Raw genomic sequence first — 18,987 nt, forward strand, 5'->3', positions numbered from 1 at the left:
TTTTTCCTGCATGAGTGGTTTCGGATTTTACGGTTTGAGTGGATCTTGGTTCGCTTTTTAGCCCTTAGCCATGGTTCACACAATACCTCATGACATCTAGATTGAGCCATGGTTGATCATATGGCCACTGGAACGATGTAATAAAGCAAGCGAATCGATACATCATAGTACAGATTTTCGAGTTCTTGATTTGGACTTCGGTTGTTCCTAGGTAGTTCCTTGGATTGTGTTTGGCCTAGGGCCCTTAGCCATGGTTCAAGCCACACCTTAGGATGTTGGGAAGAGGCTCTGATCAGTTGTTCAAGCCCCAATGGCTTCGTAAACGAAGCGATGCAAGAAAAAGTGCTGCTACTGTAATTGGACAGCAGCATGGCTTCGGTTCAGAGGTGATTTTTAAGTTCTTGGTTGGCTTTTAGCCTATGGATTTGGACTGGACAGTACCTCAATGAGTTAGTAAGGTCATGCTTTTGGCCGTTTGTGATTTGGTTAAGTTTAGAAGTCGTACGAGAATTTACGGTGCAATGTGCCAAAATGACTCTTGAAAGAGCGTTTCATGATTTTGGCCACAATTCACATCTTTTCGTGTACTACAGCCTAGGATTATGTTTTCCAATATTTTAGGTGTATTTTAATCATGGCTAAATGATGGTTCAATGTTGGTTCGGGTTGGTACGAAGCCATGGTTGAATACTAAGTTTGTTGGGCGTAATTGTCTCGTTTTTTGTTTGATTATGAAGTGTTGATCAAGTTAAGTTTATTTGCATGTTTCTCATGTTAGAATTAGGTTGCAACGAGCCTGGGAACGATCCAACTCATTTGGTAAAATAAAACAGGATTATAATTACATTACGTGCATAAAATATCAAATGATTATTTTTTAGATTTATGCGATATGTCTTGTGGCCACCTTACGCTTATGGGATTGCTTCACCCGGCGACCTACGATCGGTTTATGTTTATGTATGGGTACGGACATCCAGTCCAAGGGCTGTGGTGATCTCTACCACCCAATATACTGTGGTTTAGTCTATCAGACTATTCATGTTATGTTATGGGCCGCTTGCGTAGAACAATATCTCTACTAGAAAAATTACGATATTATATTATGACAGGGCTCTATCGAGCAAATATTTTACGTAAAATTTTCAGTTATGCACGTAATTATATTTATCCATGACACGATTTTCACATTACGCTTTACGATATGATATTTTTACGTTGCATGCGATTTTATGATATATTTACTTGTTATTCACGATATATGCATGCTGAGTCTTTAGACTCACTAGACTTGATTGTTGTAGGTACTGATGAGGTCGAGACTGAGGACGGTGACCAGTGAGCTAGCTTGGGTCAGCAGTAGTAGGAACCCGAGGACCTCATGCTTTAGTTTATTTATCATTTTATGTTCAAACTCATTTTTATCTTGTTGAAATATTTTAAGTTGTGGTTTGAAAACAACAATTATTTCTGCTGTTACTTTAACATTAATCTTTTTATCAGTTTATTTTATGAATGAGGCATGTTATTTATTCAAAAAGAAAATTTTTAAATAATTTCGCAAATTTACAATTACGAAATGCGGGCCTCTACATTTAGAGTATGTGAGTAAACTCTTTTTAAAATTTTCTCTACAATACTAAATATTGTGACCGGTGTTGGTAGAGTTACTTATACAAGATCTGATTTTCTCAACACTTAAAGAGATGGTTAGACCACAAAAATATGATGGTTCTTAAGATGATTTATCAGATCTTATTGATGGAATAAAAAAGTTAACAATCCAATTTTTTTTTAACAAAAAAGTTATGGTATAATTGAAAGAATAAAGTAATATTAATGTGAAACCGGTTATTGGTAATCATTATTTTCGACGATAGATGGTTATTACTTTAGATAATTATGAATATTATTTTGAATATTTTCAAATTGTATGATAAATACAATAGTGACCCACGACGTCACACATCCTACCTAATCAAGATTTTGGCTTATTATTATTTACATAAAAGGTCTTTTGTTAGTGATTTAACTTACATAAAATTCTCAAAGAATGAATATATATATATATGTATATATATATATATATATAAATATATGTATATATATATCAGTTTTGATATCCTGCACACCTACGTGAGCACCGATGAGGTGTCACTCACCCATTAGTTGTGATGAAATATAGAAAAATTGCGTATCCAATGGATTAGTGACATCTCATCGGTGCTCACGTAGGTGTGCAAGGTAGGTGTGCAGGATATCAAAACTGTATATATATATATATATATATAAGTGTGGATACTTGAAAAGTTTTCAATTGTGAATTGACATAATTACTCTTCACATGTTTTCTTATTTTCATTATCAAGGAACATATGTGGTAATTTCACACTTAGTCTATTAATTGATAATTAATACTAATTAACCATACTTTTTGGTTATGGTTTTGTGTTTTTGACTTTTTACCCTTATTTTTTTCGTTATAATATTTAATTATGTCATATTTCATTCTATTTCATTTTTAAAAAACAATAAAATAAATTATCTAAGATATAAAATTCTAAAAACAAAAGGTAAAAAGTTTTGTAGGAGGTTATATATTTTAAAATTAAGTATTATGATTAACAGTTTACTATTAATATTATTATTTCTGTTAAGAAAATATTATTCTCAAGAATTTTGGTGTATGACAAAAATAAGTTTTCAGATGCAGTTCGTATATCAGATATGCAACAGTTCAACCGCTCAGTTTATCAGCTGGTGAATTTTTCCAAACTCAAAGCAGTTCAACCGCTCACTTCAGACCGTTAGCAGATTCAGCTAGGACTTTAATGATTATCAGAACCGGATCATTAAAGAGAACTAGTTATTGTTCCAAAACACTCTCTGACCGGCTAAATAAATTCAAGTATTACACCGTTTTGAAGTCAACAATCTCTTTCATCAGTTCCTAGATTGATCTTCATTTAATTATCTTTCCCAGACTATAAAAGTGTGGATATTTGAAAAGTTTTTCAATTGTGAATTGACATAATTACTCTTCACATGTTTTCTTATTTTCATTATCAAGTAACATATGTGGTAATTTCACACTTTGAAATGTCTGCCCTTTTTATTGTTTTAAAAGTACTAGAATTTTTTTTTTTAAATACGGCCAACTCATAAAATATTTTTATAAAATATTTTGCCATTTAAACTAAAACATAAACAAACTAGCATTTTTAGAAATCAATGAAATAGTCATAAAAATGAAAACATCTACTGTTTTACCAAACCTAAAAAGCAATAATTTGAAAAGAATAGCACATACTAAACCTCTCAAAAATTCTTTCAAAAGCATAAATAAATAGTCTTAAAATTTTTAACTTAAAATCATAAACTTAAATGCGGAAAATAGAAGCGCTGGTCCTCGGATTATGTGCACCGACAGTCCAGCAAAGTCACCCGTCAAGGCCTCCAACATCATAATTATTAATATCACCTGCATCAACACACCTAGTGAGTCTAAAGACTCAACACGCATATTCTTGATAACGAATACTACATATAAAACCGCAAGCAACAGTGAAACATACTTGTACTTAAAATAACATTTTTATGATAATACATAAACTTGAAACATAACCATTTTCGTAAACATTTTCACGATGCATAAAACTTTAAATTAAAGCTTTTTCATAATCTTATGCATAAACATTCTTAAACATATTTTCATATAAACATAAACATTTTCATATTCGTATACATATTCATATCAACATATTCATATTAACATATTCAAATTCATGTTTATGTTTGTTGAATTCAGATCGTGATTGTGACTCGTATTCTTAAACGTATGGGCTATGGATCCATCTAAAGAAAACCATAGTACTGGACGGCGGGTGTGTGGGGCCCTTAACTCCTAATCGTTATTACAACACAATCTGATTAGGGTTAATTAATTACAGAGGAAAACGAGTTTAAATTTTCTTTACAATAAGTCCAAAACGTGTCGATTATAATTATAATACTAAAAATAGTATATAAAATAGTCTCGACTATCTCCATCACAATATAAGACAAGCCCACACGTAATCCAGATCAAATACATACAAACAAACTCATATCCTCGGGACATACCCCGGTATATAGATACATATATACTGGGATAAACATAAAAACTCAACTCAACCATGACTCCCTCAAGAAGTACCATCTCCGGTCTCCTGATATCCTGGAGTACATGTCATTGTCAACATACAAAGACAACAACAGCCCCCTCTGGGGTGAGCAAAGCTCAGTCTAAAGCAACCACAATATATACCACAGATATCTAAACAATGATATATGATATGCAATGCATGTATGTCGTGGAGGTATCAGGTCAAATGCCCATCCACTGAGCACATGTCAGAATCAATCGAATCGCTATCAAATCAATGCTCGAGCTGGCACACCGGCCTCAATCAGGGATACTCGTATGATAGCGTCGACAAAGCGCCATCAAATCCCAAATCTCAATCAATTATCGGGGCCACTAATGTCTATGTTTTAAGGGCCATATAATGCCAAACATAGCATTTGTGTTCACAAACACCAGAATCAAATCCAATCAAATCAGGGTATCCATGGATCATAGCTCAACGTGCACTACAAGAATAAATGCTTATGATGACATTCATAAATGTCATCATATTCAATATTTAGTGGCATTTAAGTTTTAGTGACACCTCCAACAAATGTCGTCTATTCCAATGTCGTCTTAAACTTCCTGACATTTTTTAATGTCATTATAAGATGTTAATGATAACTTCATACGTGTTATTAATTATTCATATAATGAAAATTTTAAATGTCAGGAAAACTCATGTTTTAAAGACATTTATACATGCCTTGTTATTATAGCAATAATGACAAATTTATATGTCAGTTAACATAATTTATAATGACAACTAAAAGTGTCGTGTATATTATTTATATTGACAATAAAAAATGTCACTAATGATATGTTATAAGGTTAATTTAAAATGTCTCATTATGTAATTTGTAATGACACTTAATTTCTTCTATACTAGTATATAAGGATATTGAAAATTGTCATTAATAGTTGTTTATAATGACTTTTTGAAATGTCTCCATATGAGTTTTAAAATGACATTTTTTATGTACATGATTTAATGTTCTATTGTGACATAAAAAATGACATATTTTATGAAATGTCATCGATTTTCAATATTTTCATGATATAATATTCAAGGATATAGCAAATTAATATAAATACAAATACAAAATTTTAAAATAGAAATTAAATTGCTAATAAATAATTGTCATTAATTTTGTAATAATTAATGTATAAGACTGACAAATTTATTATCTCGAAAAACATCTATATCCCAACAAATGTACCAAATGTATTTAGTTTAAGAACTAACAAACAATTAAGTCTTGTAAAGCAAAACATAAGCAAACTTGTGACGCATCTTCATTATTAAACCATCTCATCTTAAGCAAAATCCAATATTCTTGTCACCTACAAGAAAAATTCATATATTTGTATGAATGAAATAAAATTAAAGAAGCACAAAATAAAGAGATTAAAATTTAATTCAAACTAGTGAATATCATACCATATGATAAACTGGAAAATTATTTTTTATCCAAATACACCTAGTAGAAATCTTCTTCATTAACTGTCAACTGCAAATGTAATTGATATTGGTTTAAAAAGATACTAACATGACGAACATAACAATAAATGAAAAGTTGAATATCATACCAAATGACAAGGCCATGCTATCATTCCTTCAAGTGTATCACCAACATTTTGTAAAAGATAATATGGCCTAATCAAACTCTCTTCCCGTTCTAGGACAATCTGTACAAGCATTATTTCAACAAAATATAAGCAAATTGAGTTTACTATTAAATTCAAAAATACTGCAAACTTGGATAATCAACATAATTTGGATTGATCACAGCTGACGGGTGGATTCTTGAGCTATAGCTATAATCAGACTTCCTATAATGACTGTCAACAAAAGCAAGGAACAACTCCCAAAATCAGCCCACTGATATCACTACCCAGGAATTCCAAAACAGCAGTCTTTGTTAGTAACAACTTTAGACTTACTTTTTTTCCCAACTTAAATCAGTATCGTACTATTACCTAGTATTGTACTACTACCTTTGATCGAAAATAATTAAATATATACCTGGTGATAATAGGTTGGCATCCATGTAAGAAGGATGAAAGTTCCCTAGTTGTGACAAAAATGAGACACTATCAGAGCCCATACTGGTTTTTTTGTCAATATCAATTTCCATGGTATAGACTTTACAGGTTCAATCACTTTACTGTTGCCAAGAATTAGCTTCTTTTCATTAGGCGATAACTGGGGGTCCTCAAGTGGTGAGCTGTATGCCTACATCCAGTACTCCTTGTCAAAACCAAATGGGTAAGCAATTTATGGCAGAATAATTTCTTGCGTTAAAAAACGTATCAATTTAAATGCAAATTGAAAATTTGCAACCAAATCATATACTAGTCAAGAATTGACCTGGCTGAGCCACCAAGTGAACCAAACTGTACCCAGAGAACCAAATGAAAAGAAGACGATGGCCAGCCAAATTTATGGATCAACATTGGCGAAAATGATAGACCAGTTATGGATCCAAGATACATCCGACTGTAAACCAATGCCAACGATCTACTCCTCTCTGACACAGGTACCCATTTTGACAGAATATTATTCATAGCAGGCATCGCAACACCCTGTTAGAAAGTGATCTGGCTGAAATTGTGACTCAAATTGTGACTCAAATCGAACACTCCTCTATTCTCAATAAATCAATCAAGCGAATCAAATGAATCGAACACACTTATAAAATCGAACTCCTCTTCTAAAATCGAACACTCTTATAAAATCGAACTCCTCTTATAAAATCAAATGAATAGAACTCCTCTTCTCTATGAATCGAACACTCTTAACAAAAAACCGTTACCAAAATCTCTTACAAAAAAAGGGATTCGGAACTTACCGGAGATGAGCGGCTGGACAAAACTGAGAAGCGGCTGGACAAATCTGAAAATGAGAAGCGGCTGGACAAATCTCAAACCGTGACACTAGAAAAAAGAAATAAGAAGGAAGGATTAGCGGCAGAACGAGGGAAAAGAGAGGGGCGCAAGAGATTTGGGAGAAAGAGCGCGAGAGAGATTTGGCACACTGTATAATTAATCCATCGTTATTTCCTTTTTTTTCCTTTTGATTAAATTTTTTTTTTTAGTTTTTTTAATGAGAGTGAGAGATTAAAAAATTGTAAATGAGCGGGAAAAATAAGAATTTTTAGTGACATTCATTAAAAACGTCATTATAACATACCTAATTTAATATTTTTTTTATTAAAAATTTTATGTATAACCAATGTCATGATATGTATGTAATAACAACATTATTTTAAAAATGTCACTAATAAAATGTCAGTATAGCCATTTTTTCTTGTAGTGGTGCATGTCATGTATGCCACATCAACTCAATAAATAAGGCATATAGACATGTAATCTCAATCCAATCAATCAAACATATATCATAATACAGATACCTGTCGTATGTTATCCGGCCGCAACATACCTTATCTCTTGTTGTGGTGTACTTTAATCAATTTGTTAGGACGAGAACTCTACTCTACACAATCCGAACAAAGTATAATTTAATAGGATTTACAGAATATTTAAACATCTCATTTAATATATATCACTTTATTATTTCCCTTTTTCGCAACTCACCATTTGATAGTGTACAATAAAAGAAAATTTTAACTAAAACTATTTAGCTAATCTCTTAATTAATTGGCATGGTCGTGTGTATCAAACTACATAGTCAAATTCACAACTTCTCAAATCATAAAATAAGCGAAGATATCTCACCCTTCTTAGACCACTTGTAGTAAAGCAACAACTGCAATTTCTCAACGAGTATTTCGAATTTTGATTTTTAACGAAATTCCTGGGTCACGGCTTCTCCCTGCTCGCTCGCGTCTCTGTACTTTCATTTTGAAATCACCTCACCGCCTTAACTCTCCTTTATTGGATTATTTTACACGTATCTGACTAAGGTGAACAACTTGGAATCATTATCCAATCAACCAGAGGTACGTACAAGAAATCAATTTGCAACCATATCTCTTTTTTTATTAATTACAAGATTGCCCTTAAAAGTTAAATCAAGTATTTTTCAAAATATTTACAACATTGCCCTCAAATTTTATTCAACTATTTTTTTAATTATTTACAAATGTGCCATTAAGTACATAATGTTTCAAATAATTATTTTGCATAGACTATGTCAACTCCATTTTCAAATACATTTATATTATGAGTTGATTTACTACTCATAATCAACATAATCAAATCATAGGGTCTCACATTTCTCCCCAACTTAAAAGATTTCTTCCTCGAAATCTCAAATATCTCTATATACATAACATTGGCAAACATATCACATGTCACCAGTTATAGTACATATCAAAACTAAAATCAGCAAACGGATCAGTATACATGGAATACAATGGAACAGGTGGAGTAGAATCAAACAAATGTGCATATGATTCTCGCATCTTGCTTTCCAATTCCCACGTTGACTCTTCCACACCATATCGTGTCCATTGTACTCGAACCAAAGGAATTGATTTGTTACGCAATATCTTTTCCTTTCGATCCATAATACGAACAGGTTGTTCAACATAGGAAAGAGAAAGATCAAGTGCAACCTCATCTGGTGTAAGCACATGTGATGGATCTGGTTCATACTTTCTCAACATGGAAACATGAAACACATCGTGAATGGCAGATAAAGCTGGCGGCAATGCCAACCGATAAGCAAGATCCCCAACTCGATCAAGGATCTCGTATGGACCAACATATCGAGGAGATAACTTACCTCGCATGCCAAATCGAACCGTGCCTCTGAAGGGAGATATTTTCAAAAATACTTTATCACCTTTCTGGAATTCCAAGGGTCGTCGTCGTTTATTCGCATAACTCGTTTGACGATCCTGAGCAGCTTTCATCCGCTGTCGAATCAACTGAACCTTATCATTCATTTCCTGTATCATTTCAGGTCCAGTCAATTGTCTTTCACCAATCTCATCCCAGAATAACGGTGATCTACATCGTCTCCAATATAAGGCTTCATACGGTGCCATACCGATACTCGTCTGAAAGCTATTATTATAAGAAAATTCAACCAATGGTAAAGCATCTTGCCATCCCATTCTGAAATCCATCACAATCGCACGTAACATATCCTCTAATGTTTGAATCGTACGCTATGTCTGGCCATCAGTTTGAGGATGATAAGCAGTACTCATAGACAAACGCGTACTCATCGCTTCTTGGAAACTACCCCAGAATTTAGAAGCAAACCTGGGATCACGATCAGATACAATTGAGACTGGCACCCCGTGCAGTCTCACAACATTCTCGATGTATAAACGGGCCATTCTCTTATAAGGATAAGTCCGCTCATATGGAATGAAATGTGCAGATTTCGAAAGCCGATCAATAATAACCCAAATAGCATCACAGCCCTTGGGCGAACGAGGTAAATGCGTCACAAAATCCATAGCAATATGCTCCCAATTTCATTTCGGGATTTCGAGACTATGGAGTAAACCTCCAGATTTCATTCTCTCGGCTTTCACTTGCTGGCAGACCAGACATTTAGAAATAAATTGTAGTGACCCGTTCCAGAATCACCTACTAATCAAGAACTAAGCATGCAATTAACTTAATTAATACCAATCAGAGATAATAGCGGAAAAGGTCAACAAATGTTAGTTATACAACCCAATCGAAAATCCGAATAACTCAATACTAAAAATAAAAGTATGCGGTACAACCAAATCGAAACAAAGAGTACAGAAGAAATAACTCCACCGTCTACTCAACGTCCTCCTCCTCCTCCTCCTGAGCCATCCAACCTGAGGCCTGCCCCGTGGGAATGGGGTGTCCAAGATAAACAAAACCGAGGACGTGAGCGATAAGAACGCCCAGTACAAAAGCATGAGTATACAAGCCTATATGAAATGCACATGCTATGATATGATACCAGGGTAGTCAAGAAACAGGAGTCACAAAAGATCTCAAATATGCTCAGTCTAGAGGCGCCAAGTGGATAGTGCCGCGCGGTACTCCTCTGGGTCACTGCATCCACTACAAGATCAGACGTGGACCTAAAATGTCCCGGATCACCGAAGCCCTCCGGACCCGTCGGCCACTGTGTACTCTCGGTGTCTATGCGTCCACAAGACAGGGCTGAGCGGCCCCACAAGATATAGCTTATCTCGAAAGAGATACAGCTCAACAATAAAGGCTATCTCGAAAGAGATACGGCTCAACATGAAATGCAACATGTAGCATAAGGCGTGACATAATAGCATGCATCATATGACATATAACAATGCAGCAAATAATCATGCAACACATATAAGAATGTATACTCGACCAGGATATCTCGGATAGTACTTTCGTACCTCAAACCAGCAGATCCTAACAACCGGCCCTAGACTCACTCCTGCGTCCGCAGTCAGCCTACTGATGCCGCTAGCTCCCAACAAGAGCACAGCTCCGCTACAAGATCAGTAGCTCACCGCTAGCGCCTGAACCTCGGGAAAAGACTAGAAACCAATCGGAAACGACTAAAACGCTCTGAATTGGCGAGTCACAAATGAAGCCTCGCGCCTCTATTTATAGCCAATGTTCGGACGATCCGATCCACTTCGGAAGATCCGATCTGGTACACTTCGGACGCTCCGAACCCAAATCGGACGATCCGAACCCTGCATGTCTTCTACGTGTCCAGCCACCTGTCTCGGACGATCCGAACCCTGATCGGACGATCCGAACCCTGTTCGGACGTTCCGAACCTTGTTCGGTCCTTCCGATCTCACCAAAATATAATTAATCCAATAATTAACTCAAATTAGACATCGGGATACTACATTCTCCCCCCCTAAAAAGGATTTCGTCCGCGAAATCGTCTCTGAAAAATGACAATTCTGAACAACAATGCATTCAACTTAAGAATGGATTACACCCGAATAGTACAACTGAAATTACAATCATAACTGAAAATACTACAACTAGAATAACTCTGGATGCTCTGACCGCATGCGACTCTCGAGTTCCCAAGTGGCTTCTTCAGTGCCTCTGCGCTGCCACTGCACTAAGACAAGAGGAATGATCTTATTCCGCAACACCTTGTCTTTACGATCGAGAATTCGAACTGGTCGTTCCACGTAAGACAAATCCGAATCAAGTTGAACTTCAGAGGGATGCAAGATGTGAGATTCATCTGCTACATACCGTCTCAGCAAAGATACGTGGAACACATCATGAATACTTGATAGGTATGGCGGCAATGCAAGTCTGTAAGCCAAATCTCCCACGCTTTCCAATATTTCAAATGGACCAATAAATCTCGGAGACAGCTTACCCTTGAGACCAAATCTCAAAATCCTGCGAAAAGGCGAAACTCGGAGAAACACTTTCTCACCTGGCTGAAATTGAAGAGGTCGACGCTTGGTGTTCGCATAACTAGCCTGTCGATCCTGAGCAATCTTAATCCGTTTCTTGATTACTGCAACCTTATCAATAGCCTGCTGGACTAACTCCGGTCCCTCAACATGTCGTTCCCCAACTTCGTCCCAGAATAATGGAGTACGACAACGTCGCCCATACAACGCCTCAAATGGTGCCATACCAATACTACGATGATAGCTGTTGTTGTACGCGAACTCAATCAAAGGCAAATGATCCTGCCAAGCGGTTCCGAAATCCATAACACAAGCTCGCAACATATCCTCAAGTGTACGGATAGTTCTCTCTGTCTGACCGTCGGTCTCTGGATGATAAGCCGTACTCAAACTTAGTGAAGTACCTAGTGCTGACTGGAAACTACCCCAAAATCGTGATGTAAAACGAGGATCTCTGTCACTAACAATACTGACTGGCACTCCATGCAAACGTAAAATCTCTTGAATATACAATCGAGCCATACGATCGAAAGTGAAATCACGGTTATATGGCAGAAAATGAGCAGACTTGGTGAGTCGATCCACCACAACCCAAATAGCATCACTGTTCCTCGAATACAATGGCAAGTGCGTAACGAAGTCCATCGCAATATGCTCCCACTTCCATTCAGGAATAGGTAAGTTCAACAATAATCCTCCCGGTCGACGGTGCTCTGCCTTAACCTGCTGACAAACTAGACACTTGGAGACAAACTGATAGATGCTGCGCTTCATTCCTTTCCACCAAAATCTTGTCCTCAAATCTCTATACATCTTATTGCTTCCCGGATGAACACTCAACTTGCTTCGATGAGCCTGAGACATGATCTCTTCCCTCAAAGTATCATCCTCTGGTACTACAACCCGATTAGACAAACACAGAAGACCATTAGACTGATAATGGAAATTACTATCTCCGCCAACTAACCGAGCTAATCTCTGAGTCTTGAGATCAGACATCTGAGCATCTCGAATCCGAGTGAACAAAGTTGGCTCAGATAAAATGGTAGCAACACGAATGCTCTCCATACCTTTCCGATGTTTGAACTTAAACCCCAACGAACAACAATCCTGGACAGTACTAGACATAGCACTGGTCTGAAGTGCAGAGGCTCTCACCTTGCGACTAAGAGCATCGGCTGTGAGATTTGCAGAACCTGGATGGTACTTGATCACACAGTCATAATCTTTAAGGAGATCCATCCAACGACGTTGTCTCATGTTCAACTCAGCCTGAGTGAACAGATACTTCAGACTCTTATGATCAGTAAAGATTTCAAACTGAACACCGTACAAATAATGACGCCAGATCTTCAGCGCAAACACAATAGCTGCCAACTCTAGATCATGAATAGGGTACTTCTCCTCGTGAGACTTTAACTGTCTGGAAGCATAAGCGATCACATGACCATTCTGCATCAACACACACCCTAAGCCTTGAAAAGAGGCATCGGTGTAAACACTGAAACCATCAGATCCTGACGGTAACGCCAAAACAGGTGCAGAAGTCAGAAGTCGACGAAGCTCTCTGAAACTATCTTCGCACTCAGATGACCACTCAAATGGAACATCCTTCCGAGTAAGTTGCGTCAATGGTCTAGCTACCTGAGAGAAATTCACGATGAAGCGACGATAATACCCCGCCAGACCTAGAAAACTACGGATCTCAGCCACTGTTGTCGGACGTGACCAATTCAGCACTGCCTCAATCTTGCTAGGATCCACAGAAACTCCTTCCTCGGAAATTATATGACCAAGGAATACTACACGATCAATCCAGAACTCGCACTTACTCAGCTTAGCATACAATTGCTTCTCGCGAAGAATCTGCAACACCATCCTCAAGTGATGGACATGCTCTTCCACACTATGAGAATAAATCAAGATATCGTCGATGAAAACCACAACAAACTGATCTAGAAAATCCCGAAAGACTCGGTTCATCAGATCCATAAAAACTGCTGGTGCATTCGTCAATCCGAATGGCATAACTAGAAACTCGTAATGCCCATATCGAGTACGAAATGCAGTCTTGGAAATATCCTCATCTCTGACTCTCATCTGATGATAACCCGAACGCAAGTCAATCTTGGAGTAAACAGAGGTACCCTGAAGCTGATCGAACAAGTCATCAATACGAGGTAATGGATACTTGTTTTTGATCGTCACACGATTCAGCTGGCGATAATCAATACACAATCGCATCGATCCATCCTTTTTCTTGACAAACAAGACTGGAGCTCCCCAAGGTGAAACACTCGGGCGAATAAAACCTTTATCAAGAAGATCCTGCAATTGCTGCTTCAATTCTCTCATCTCTGACGGAGCAAGACGATAGGGGGCACGAGAAATCGGTGTAGTCCCTGGCATTAACTCGATGCCAAATTCCACATCTCTAATCGGAGGAAAACCAGGAATCTCATCTGGGAAAACATCAGGAAACTCACAAACCACTGGAATATCCTCTGTACCAACACTACTTGTGGATGAATCAATCGCATAGACGAGGTAGCCTTCCCCGCCCGACTCTAAAGCACGACAGGCTTTCAGAGCAGATACCACTGGCATCGGAGGTCGCGCTCCCTCACCATAGAAAAACCAACTAGAGCTCTCAGTCGTACGAAACTGAACAAGCTTCTGGTAACAATCCACAGTAGCTCGGTAGGTAGTCAAAAGATCTATACCCAGAATACAATCAAAATCTTCCATCTCTAGGATCATAAGATTCGCAATCAATTCGTTACCCTCAAAATCTAAAGGACAACCCATCACTAGACGCTTTGCTAACACCGAATGACCCATCGGAGTAGAAACGGAAAGAATGACGTCTAGAGAGACATACGGTAACTTATGACGCTTAACAAATCGTGCAGAAATGAATGAATGTGATGCTCCGGTATCAATAAGAACAAAAGCAGGAATACCGCATAAACAAAAAGTACCTGCTATGACTCTCTCTGTCTCATCTGCAGCCTGATCCTGGTTCAGCGCAAATACCTGACCTTGGGCACGAGGTCGAAGATTTGAACTACCCATTGCCTGTCCCTGCCTCCTCTGCTGAACAGTCGTCTGAGATCCGGAACCAGATCCTGCTCCACCTCGCAACTGAGGACAATTCTTCTTAAGATGACCCATCTCTCCGCACTGGAAACAAGCTCCCGCAGCTGATCGGCACTGCTCCGATGGATGGTTCTTTCCACAATGCTCACAAGAAACCTTCTTCTTATCAAAGCGAAAAACACTGCTAGACCGAGATCCAGATCCAGAAGAAGAAGAACCAGATTTCTTGAAAGACTGAGATCGAGGGCTCAAAGTACTCGGAGGTCTAGAAGAAAGAATAGACCTACCACGCTGGAGACTGATCTCTGCCTGGCGACACCGGTTCACTAACCCATCATAAGAAATAGGATTATCACAGACAGTGACTCGATCAAAGATCTCCTGGTTAAGACCCTGAAGGAAATGGTCATACTTGGCCTCAGAACTGCCACTAATATGAGGAGCAAAGGGTAACAACTCGAAGAACTTCTGCTGATATGCATCAACAGACATACTACCCTGCTTAAGATTCAGAAGTTCAATCGTCTTTGCCTGGCGAAGGGCTGGAGGAAAATATAGCTGCATGAAAGCTGCACGGAAATCGGCCCAAGTCACCCTACCCTGAGACTGGACTATCGGCGCAGAAGTCGATCGCCACCACTTGCGCGCACGGCCCTCGAGAAGAAAACTAAGGGTCTCCATCTGCTGCTCTTCGGTGCACTGGAATGCACGGAAACAACTCTCCATGCGCTCTATCCAATCCTCAGCATCATCGGGAGTCTCACCACCGACTAAAGGCTTAGGCCCCATCTGAATGAAACGATGCATATCAAAATGCCTAGGACCATCCCGACGATGACGATGTTCACGATGACGCCTACGATCGTCCTGGTCACCCCAACGACCTACACTCCCCTGACTACTCTCATCACCAAAATGGCCAGCCATCGCTACAACATAGAATGGAGAAAATGGTATAATGGTCAACGAAAATCCCAAAACAGAATCTATATCCCAAAATCATATGCATGCTCTGATACCATAAATGTAGTGACCCGTTCCAGAATCACCTGCTAATCAAGAACTAAGCATGCAATTAACTTAATTAATACCAATCAGAGATAATAGCGGAAAAGGTCAACAAATGTTAGTTATACAACCCAATCGAAAATCCGAATAACTCAATACTAAAAATAAAAGTATGCGGTACAACCAAATCGAAACAAAGAGTACAGAAGAAATAACTCCACCGTCTACTCAACGTCCTCCTCCTCCTCCTCCTGAGCCATCCAACCTGAGGCCTGCCCCGTGGGAATGGGGTGTCCAAGATAAACAAAACCGAGGACGTGAGCGATAAGAACGCCCAGTACAAAAGCATGAGTATACAAGCCTATATGAAATGCACATGCTATGATATGATACCAGGGTAGTCAAGAAACAGGAGTCACAAAAGATCTCAAATATGCTCAGTCTAGAGGCGCCAAGTGGATAGCGCCGCGCGGTACTCCTCTGGGTCACTGCATCCACTACAAGATCAGACGTGGACCTAAAATGTCCCGGATCACCGAAGCCCTCCGGACCCGTCGGCCACTGTGTACTCTCGGTGTCCATGCGTCCACAAGACAGGGCTGAGCGGCCCCACAAGATATAGCTTATCTCGAAAGAGATACAGCTCAACAATAAAGGCTATCTCGAAGGAGATACGGCTCAACATGAAATGCAACATGTAGCATAAGGCGTGACATAATAGCATGCATCATATGACATATAACAATGCAGCAAATAATCATGCAACACATATAAGAATGTATACTCGACCAGGATATCTCGGATAGTACTTTCGTACCTCAAACCAGCAGATCCTAACAACCGGCCCTAGACTCACTCCTGCGTCTGCAGTCAGCCTACTGATGCCGCTAGCTCCCAACAAGAGCACAGCTCCGCTACAAGATCAGTAGCTCCCCGCTAGCGCCTGAACCTCGGGAAAAGACTAGAAACCAATCGGAAACGACTAAAACGCTCTGAATTGGCGAGTCACAAATGAAGCCTCGCGCCTCTATTTATAGCCAATGTTCGGACGATCCGATCCACTTCGGAAGATCCGATCTGGTACACTTCGGACGCTCCGAACCCAAATCGGACGATCCGAACCCTGCATGTCTTCTACGTGTCCAGCCACCTGTCTCGGACGCTCCGAACCCTGATCGGACGATCCGAACCCTGTTCGGACGTTCCGAACCTTGTTCGGTCCTTCCGATCTCACCAAAATATAATTAATCCAATAATTAACTCAAATTAGACATCGGGATACTACATAAATTCAGCAATGTCCTTCTTCATACGTCTCCACCAGAATTGAGGTCTCAACGTCAAATACATTTTTGGGCCTCCAGGGTGAATACTGTATTTGCTACAATGTGCTTCACGAAGAAGGGCAGATTTCAAATCAGCATTATCAGGAACTATCAGCCGACCATTAAGTCGTAAAGAACCATCAGAAGAAATCTGAAATCCAGACTGATGTCCTGTAGATACAAGTTCTTTCGACTTTTGGATCTGAGCATCGCTTCGTTGGGCCTTTCGTATTTTAGATATCAAGTTCGGCTCAATTTGCAATGCTGAGACAGTGACATAATTCCAATTCGAGTGAAAAGTCCAACCAGAAGTACATATATCTTCATGTACCTTGGCGACACTGACAGAAGCTAAAACAGAATCATGCACTTTACGACTCAGGGCATCCGCAGTAACGTTCACCGATCCAGGGTGATACTGAATCTCACAATCAAAATCCTTCAGGAGATCCATCCACCTACGTTGTCTCATATTCAAATCAGATTGAGAAAAGAGATATTTCAGACTTTTATGGTCTGAATAGATAACAAACTTTTCTCCGTACAAATAATGGCGCCAGATCTTCAAAGCAAATAAAATGGCAGCCAATTCCAAATCATGAACAGGATAACGAGTTTCATGAGATTTCAATTGACGAGACGCATAAGCAACCATTTTGCCATGTTGCATCAGAACACAGCCCAAACCTTTACCAGACGCATCTGTACACACTACAAATCCTCCGGTACCTGAGGGAATAGTAAGCACAGGTGCTGTGGTCAATCTCGTCTTCAACTCAAGAAAACTAGCTTCACATTCATCTGACCAAATGAATCTCTGATTCTTCTGTGTCAGTTGAGTAATAGGTTTAGCTATTCTCGAAAATCCTTCAATAAAACGACGGTAATAGCCAGCTAAACCGATGAAGCTACGGATCTCAGGAACATTCGTAGGTCTCGGCCAATTCAATACAGCTTCAACCTTAGCAGGATCAACAGATATGTCATGTCTCGAAATGACGTGGCCCAAAAATACAACTCTATCCATTCAGAATTCGCATTTGGACAATTTAGCATATAAATGTCCATTACGAAGAGTTTGAAGTACCAGTCTCAAATGTTCAGTATGCTCCTTTTTCGATTTCGAATATACAAGAATATCATCAATAAATAAAATAACGAATCGGTCAAGATAATCTCGAAAGACACGATTCATTAAATCCATAAAAACAGCAGGAGCATTCGTGAGACCGAAAGGCATAACCAAGAATTCATAATGGCCATACCTGGTACGAAAAGCAGTCTTAGGTACATCTTCGTCTCGAACTCGTACTTGATGATACCTAGAACGAAGATCAATCTTCGAGTATACAGAAGTACCCTGAAGCTGATCGAACAAATCATCAATACGAGGAAGTGGGTACTTGTTTTTCACAGTAGCCCGGTTCAGTTGCCTATAATCGATACACATTCGCATAGTACCGTCTTTCTTCCGAACAAATAAAACTGGAGCTCCCCAAGGTGATACACTCGGTCGAATATATCCCTTATCGAGAAGATCCTGTAATTATTCTTTCAATTCTTTCAATTCCTACGGTGCCATGCGATAGGGAGCTTTAGATATGGGAGCAGTCCCCGGCACAAGATCAATACTAAACTCAACTTCTCGATGAGGAGGAAAATCAGGAATCTCATCGGGAAATACATCTGGAAACTCTTTCGCAACAGGAATCTCCGATAAAGAAGGTTCCTTCTTAGAGACATCAATAGCGTAGATAAGATAACCCTCATCTCCGCTAGTCAACAATCAAGACATTTCCAAGGAAGATACCAATGGAATTTTGGCTTGAGAACCCTTGCCATAAAAATTCCACTTGGGTCCATCAATCGGTCGAAATCGAACCACTCCATGACAACAATCAACAGTAGCTCGATTTGTCATCAAGACATCCATGCCAACAATACAATCAAAGTCGTGCATTGGGAGGACAATCAAATTTAAAAATATCACATTATCCTCATAGATCAGTACACAATTATGCACAACTCTTTCAGACAAAAT

The 18,987-nt window shown here is 38.8% G+C and overlaps 3 long non-coding RNA genes across 4 annotated transcripts in view; all 3 read right to left on the minus strand.

Annotated features, from left to right (window-relative positions):
• Positions 1 to 275: 275 nt before the first annotated feature.
• LOC140828825 (uncharacterized) overlaps positions 276 to 18,987 on the minus strand; it is a 92,754-nt gene continuing 74,042 nt past the window's right edge. For both annotated transcript variants that reach the window (XR_012117354.1, XR_012117353.1), the window contains one exon: positions 276 to 288. This is a non-coding gene — a long non-coding RNA (uncharacterized lncRNA). The remainder of the gene's footprint in view (positions 289 to 18,987) is intronic.
• Positions 5,300 to 5,856, minus strand: LOC140811750 (uncharacterized). The gene is made up of 3 exons (XR_012113521.1): positions 5,759 to 5,856; positions 5,610 to 5,679; positions 5,300 to 5,512 (listed from the first exon to the last, which is right to left on the minus strand). It is a non-coding gene; the product is annotated as an uncharacterized lncRNA (long non-coding RNA).
• On the minus strand, positions 6,804 to 8,135 carry LOC140811757 (uncharacterized). The gene is made up of 3 exons (XR_012113522.1): positions 7,907 to 8,135; positions 7,611 to 7,664; positions 6,804 to 7,105 (listed from the first exon to the last, which is right to left on the minus strand). It is a non-coding gene; the product is annotated as an uncharacterized lncRNA (long non-coding RNA).

The sequence above is a fragment of the Primulina eburnea genome, chromosome 1 (assembly GCF_022965805.1).
Source record: "Primulina eburnea isolate SZY01 chromosome 1, ASM2296580v1, whole genome shotgun sequence".
NCBI lineage: Eukaryota > Viridiplantae > Streptophyta > Magnoliopsida > Lamiales > Gesneriaceae > Primulina > Primulina eburnea.